We start from the raw sequence: 6,683 nt of genomic DNA, 5'->3' as shown, positions 1-6,683 counted from the left end.
AGAGGCAGTACCCTAGCTTTGGAGTTAGCCACTAGGAGTTGATTATCACTTTGTGACTTTTGAAACACTGACGGCTTCAGCTTGTTCATGTCTTTGTTTAGTGTCTGTTGGCGATGATTAATGTTTTCGCCCTTTCTTTTTGGATTTTGTATATGTTAGTGGCGATGTAGTTTCCGCATTTGTTGACTTAGTTTGTATGAACTAAAGATGACTTAACCGTTTATATGCATTGCGTTATTCAGGAAATTGTGAATCGGGTTAAGTTATCATTCGATAACGATAAGTTGATTTTCCGCATTTGAGTTACTTTATGTGATGTCCCCGAAAAGGAAGGTTTTAAAAGGAAACAATTTTATACATCACCATTTAAAAAAAATGTACCCATTTTTCCGCAATGTTTTTGAGAAGTATTTTTCGGGGCGTTACAGTTCTTGCCATCAAGTATGGGCATGGTCATGACAAATCCATTGTTATTTGTCATTGTTGGATTTTTGCTTCTGTCACCACTTCTTCTAGAATTCACACAGAATCTAGCTCCTTTTTGCTTTTGTTTCAAGTCCCTTCCTTCATGTCTTTTGATTCACCAAGGATCTTGCGCAAAGCTATTGATACCATTGTTGAAGTTGAAGTTGCAATCCACACTGATTGCGAAGAAACAGAAAATGAAGAAAGAATAGTGAAGAAGGAATGAATGAATAAGGTACAGAGAGAATATGAGAATACTTGAGGTATGTGTATATTGCAAATGTATATTGAGAAAGTAGATGCAGAAAAATGAGTTACTCTTTCATTGAAAGATTACATTCTATTTATATCAATGAATCAAGTAACTTCCTTACTAAAAATAGCATACCTAATTGAACTAATAAAATTGCCTGATAATCGATTTTTCATACTGATAATCGATTATCGAGTCTAACAGGGAGAATTATAACTTATTCAATAGTCATCTGCTTCGTCTTCCACTCACTCTTCAAAGCATTATTTAAATAATATAAATTCAAATGTTTTCTTATTATAAATCAAATTATTTATTTCTATTTTCCATTTATATATATATGATACGTCTCTTTACTTGTTAAAATAATATTATTAAAAAATATAAATATTTAAACGTATGAAGAATTGTGTGCTGGAAATATAAATATAAAATATTTGTACGGAATATATATATTATCAACCAAGAATTGTGTGCTGGAAATTAAGTAAGCATAATTTCCTAACTAAGCTATTTCACTTAAATATACGCTTTTGTGAAAATATTTATTTAAATATAATTATATTAAAACTATCAAGTTATTTGTGCTATTTTCATTATTTAATAATAATCTATTTTTATTATTTAATAATAAATTTTAGTGATGGAACTTTAGTGAAAAGTTTATCATATAAATATGTTATCATTCGATTAATAATTATTTATGTATATTAATTATTAATATGTATATTATATAATTAAATTTGAAAATCAATTATGTACCCAAAATATACATTGTCCATAGGGGTACCAACAAGTAAATGTGAGTATAGGTAGAGATAGAGGTATAAAAGTTCGGTTCGGTTTTTTGTGTAATTCAGTGATCAAATTGAACATGGTTTAATTCACCTTAATTAATCGCAAATTTTATTACAGAAACCGAACCAATCTGCTCATGAATAGTTTGGTTTGGTTCCATAATTTTTTGTTTTTTTTTTGAAAAATCATGCATCAATTCAAAGTTCAAAATGTAATAAAATAAATATTGTTTGTCCATAAAAAATACTTTATTATTACTACAAGAAAATATAAATGATAAATATATGAATAAAAAAGTGAAACTCATTATTTCTTGTTAGTAACATATATAGCAATTATGTAATTTATGAAGAAAAAATGAATAAACACATATATAATAGATACCATATATAATATTACAATTCATATTTAGTAACCTAAATAACAATACATATAATATTTTATTATATATGTTAGTTTCAAACCTAAATTGACCAAAGTTAGAAAATATGTTTCAAGTCATCCAAACACTGAAAAAGTTATACACATATATATAACAATTTAATAAGTAATAACATATATAATATTGTAACATATGTAATATTACAATTCCTCTAAAATTGGTTGAAGAATTGAAACAGGAATACAACATTATTCATTAGTATTTATTTTTTTAATATATGATTCAGTTTTGTTTCAACGACTCTTAAATTTCTAAAATCATGAAACGAGTCAAACATAAATAATTCCATAAAAAAAATAAACAAATCAAACAATAAAAATAAAGATAAGCATATTTTGTGGTTTGGTTTGATTTATATAATATGTGTCCCACCCATCCCATTAGCATATGTCTCAACAAATTTATGTCTTCATGATACAAGTTAATCACATTATAATAAGTAATAAAAAGATTACTTTTTATTTTTGTGATTTCTTTTTTTAACTTGTTGATAAGATTAATATAAAATAAAATACCAAATTTTGGGAGAGGTGATATCGATTTATGGACTTTCACTCACATAAAAAGCTTTCTAGTGGAATAATAGACGTCACAACAACGTCATGCAGTGACGCAAAATAAATGACATGACACTTCCGTATCACATGCTTCGGTTTCACAAATATGCCAGCAGCACCCTCAGAAAAAAGAGAAAAGATGTGGCATTTGAATAGGTATGATAGGGACGGGACGTCATTTGAAATTTTATATAACTCAAGATGATATGTAAATCAAACTTGGAACTAATCTAACTAATTTCAAACTTTGAAAAAAATTAGTTAAAAAAAATTAATTCCTTTAATTTAATAAAAAATACAAATAATTACAATGATTATATAATTTAATTTAATTTAATGTGTAGTATATGCAAAACTATTTCAATTAAAATTTATAATCAAAACTAAAAATATTAATATTATTTTACTTATAATCTATACTAGATAGAGTATGCCGTATTTAATTTACCATTTTTTAGACTAAATATATAAAATTAAGGTATGTAAGTCTTATTAGAAAAAAATATAAAGCTTATAATTTGTATACATCATTTTGAATAGAATATATTTATTTATGAGTTTTTATAACATTCTTGAAAGTTGGTCTTATGATAATCTTTATTCTTTAATATAAATACAACTTTTCTGGGAACGTTAATATGAACCCTTTTCCGGTGATTTCATACATTTTCATACTATTTCTATTTTTAATAATGTTATTTTAACACGTAAACTGTTAGGGATGTATCATATATCATATATGTATAAATGGAAAATAAAATAAAATAAAATAATTTGATTTATAATAAGAAAACATTTGAATTTATATTATTTAAATAATACTTTGAATTAGATTGTTCAGATAACACTGTTCAATTTTTATTTTCAACGTTTACTCGTCCAGGCAGTCAAGAAAGTTATTTTAATCTTTTCATTAAATAGCTGTACTTTATTTTCAATGTCGACAGTCTTTATGGTCAACCATTTGTCTTGTATTTTATATAGTAAAAATAATTAATAATTCATGTAATAATCCAACAAAATCATTCTCATACAGAAGCGTCAAATATGACTGTTAAACTAACTATAATAAAAAAATATTTTAAAATACATATTAGTATATTACATTATTTATAGGTATATAAATAAAGAGTTTAAAATCTGTGCACTGATAGTGTAAAGTATTTTACACTTTCAATCCATCATCTACCATTGATTTGTATTACTTTTGTTTGAGAGTTAATGATAATTAAATCAATGATGAATGATTGACTGACAATATAAAAATATTTAGACTATCAATATGCATATTACATCCATAAATAAATCTCCTAGTGAATTAATTAATATCCAATAGCTGCAACTTAGGAATCTTAGTAAGCTTGTTTCCTCGAAACTATGAAAAAACTTATAAATATATGCAAGTTGTGAATAACAATTAGAGAATATTTTAAGCTTATAAGAATATTAAACTAAAATATTATTATACATATAAGTTTTAATGAAATTATATAAATCTTTATTTTATACTTGTATAAATTACTCAGTTTATATGTATTATACATAACATCTATATAAGGAAGATGTGTGTAATTACATTGATCCCCTTATGAGAGGTGAATATAATGTTTTTTTATAGAGAAGATAATAAGTATAAACAAAACTTTTAGAAATATCAATATAATTATTTTATCTAAAAGGTTTTACTATCGAGTATGAATTGAGACTAACTAATATGACGTAATGACACACACTTCCACACGGCATGTGTGTTATGCTCTTCGTAGGAGCTCATTTATACTCCTCTCACTCATTATCATGATGTTTACCTCAATTTATACTCTCTTGACCTAGTTAGGTCCCTTTTATAAATATCTCTCCTACTCCTATTTTATCCCAATTTATTCTGATCTTATCCCAACTATTTCAAGTTTACATTTGTTGTCTCAAAGTATATCATTCCATATATTATAAGTTGTGATTGGTTGAAAAATTATATTTAAGTTAAATGTCTAATTATTAAGTATTTTTCTAACAAATTATAAATCATGATATATTAAGTGACACAAATTATAAGATAGAAGATCCCTGTTAGAAGTATTTTGTAATTCAATTGTAATCCAAATGTAGTGTTAGTTAGTTGTATTAGTTGGTTGAAACTTTCTATTTTTAGTTAGGGAGTTTGAAATTCTGTTTTCTGTTATTGTAAACTTTCTATAAGTAGAAAGTTCTTCTTGTTAATGAATTGATGCATTCTTATACTCTTCTTCTCTTCTTATTTCTTGCTGAGATTCTAACAATTGGTATCNCCATACCTGAGGACCTAAGAATCACGCCTCAAAATTCACTACCTACTGCGTGTAGAGTGCAACTTGGAAAATTCACTGTGTGTGTGAATCAGAATTGGTGCTGTTGCTAGAGAAGTGAAGGCTGCGCATAAAAGTAAGGCACAAGAAAAGCAAGATTCAGTTCAGAAATGGTTGGAAATGGAGGAAACCTGCCATCAATGAGTCTTCCTATACTAACAGAGAAGAATTGGGATAGATGGAGCAAGCAGATGAGAGTATTGTTCAACTTTCAAGAAGTAAGTGATGTAGTTGAAGAAGGACTTCTTGCACCTGGTCTTGATGCCACTGAAATTCAGAGGACCATGTTCAAAGAGGCCAGAAAGAAGGATAACAAAGCATTATTCCTACTGCATCAATGTGTCAATGATACACATTTTGAGAAGATCCAGAATGCAAACACTGCAAAGGAAGCATGGGACATCTTAGTTTGAAGCCACTCTGGTGGAGACAAGATCAAAAAAGTGAAGCTTCAAACCCTTAGAAAACAGTATGAACTAACTCAGATGGAAGAGAATGAAAAGATAGGTGACTACTTCACAAAACTACTAACAATGACAAACCAGATGAAAGGTTGTGGAGAAGTGATGACTGATCTCATGATCATTGAAAAGGTCATGAGATCTTTACCTCAAAAGTTTGATTACATTGTAGTAGCCATAGAAGAATCCAAAGATATCTCTGGAATGAAGATTGAGGAACTTCAGAGTTCCTTGGAAGCACATGAGATGAGATTGCTTGATAGGAATCCAACCAAGAATCCTGAACAAGCCCTGAAGGCAACAAATTCCAGAGATGAAGATACTCACAAATCAAGAAAGTGGAAAGGCAAGAAGAACTATGACAGAAGAGATCCAAATTGGTCTGAGTCTTCAGAAAGAAGAGGAAGACCAAAAGGGAATTGGAAACAAAAGAAGTATGAGAAAAGAAATGTTGAGTGCTTCAAATGTCACAAAAATGGTCACTACTCTTATGAGTGCTTCAGTGAAAAAGCCAAGAAGAACAATGATGAAAAAGAAGCCTACACAGTTCAAGAAGAACATGAAGAAGAACCACTAACACTCATGGTCACAAATTCTGCAGAGAATAGCCATGAATCTTGGTACCTTGACTCAGGGTGTTCAAACCATATGACAAGCCACAAGGAGTGGCTTGCAGATTTTGATCCTAGCAAGCAAAGCAGTGTGAAGTTTGCAGATGATAGCACTCTCAAGGTGGAAGGAACAGGAGATATTGTTATTCTGAGGAAGAATGGATCAAAGGCATTGATCTCTAATGTTCTGTTCATTCCAGGTTTGAAATGCAACCTATTGAGCATTGGTCAGTTGGTGCAAAAAGGCTTCACAGCAATAATGAAGAATGGTCAGTGTGAACTGTATGATGCTGAGAAGAAATTCATTCTAAGAAGCAAGTTGACAAAAAACAGGACATTCCAAGTGAATATCACTGCTGCTGAAGTTCAATGCCTTGCTGTAATGAATTCAATTGATGAAAGTTGGCTCTGGCATTGCAGGTATGGGCACTTGAATTTCAAAAACTTACACCAACTTGGTTCATCTAACATAGTGCAGGGAATTCCTATAACTATGATGCCTAATAAGATGTGTGAGATATGCTTGGCTGGGAAGCAATCTAGAAGACCTTTTAAATCTCACCTAAGGATGAGGGCTAAAGGGATCTTAGGTGTGGTACATTATGATATTTGTGGCCCATTTGAAGTACCATCACTTGCTGGAAACAGATACTTCATTACCTTTGTTGATGAATTCAGTAGGATGATTTGGCTATATGTGTTGAAACAGAAAAGTCAAGCCTATGAAGTGTTCCTAGAATTCAAAGCAACA

This window comes from Lupinus angustifolius, chromosome LG15 (assembly GCF_001865875.1).
Source record: "Lupinus angustifolius cultivar Tanjil chromosome LG15, LupAngTanjil_v1.0, whole genome shotgun sequence".
NCBI classification, from domain to species: domain Eukaryota; kingdom Viridiplantae; phylum Streptophyta; class Magnoliopsida; order Fabales; family Fabaceae; genus Lupinus; species Lupinus angustifolius.
The sequence above is the reverse complement of the archived record's forward strand: the minus strand, read 5'-3'. Positions refer to the sequence as shown.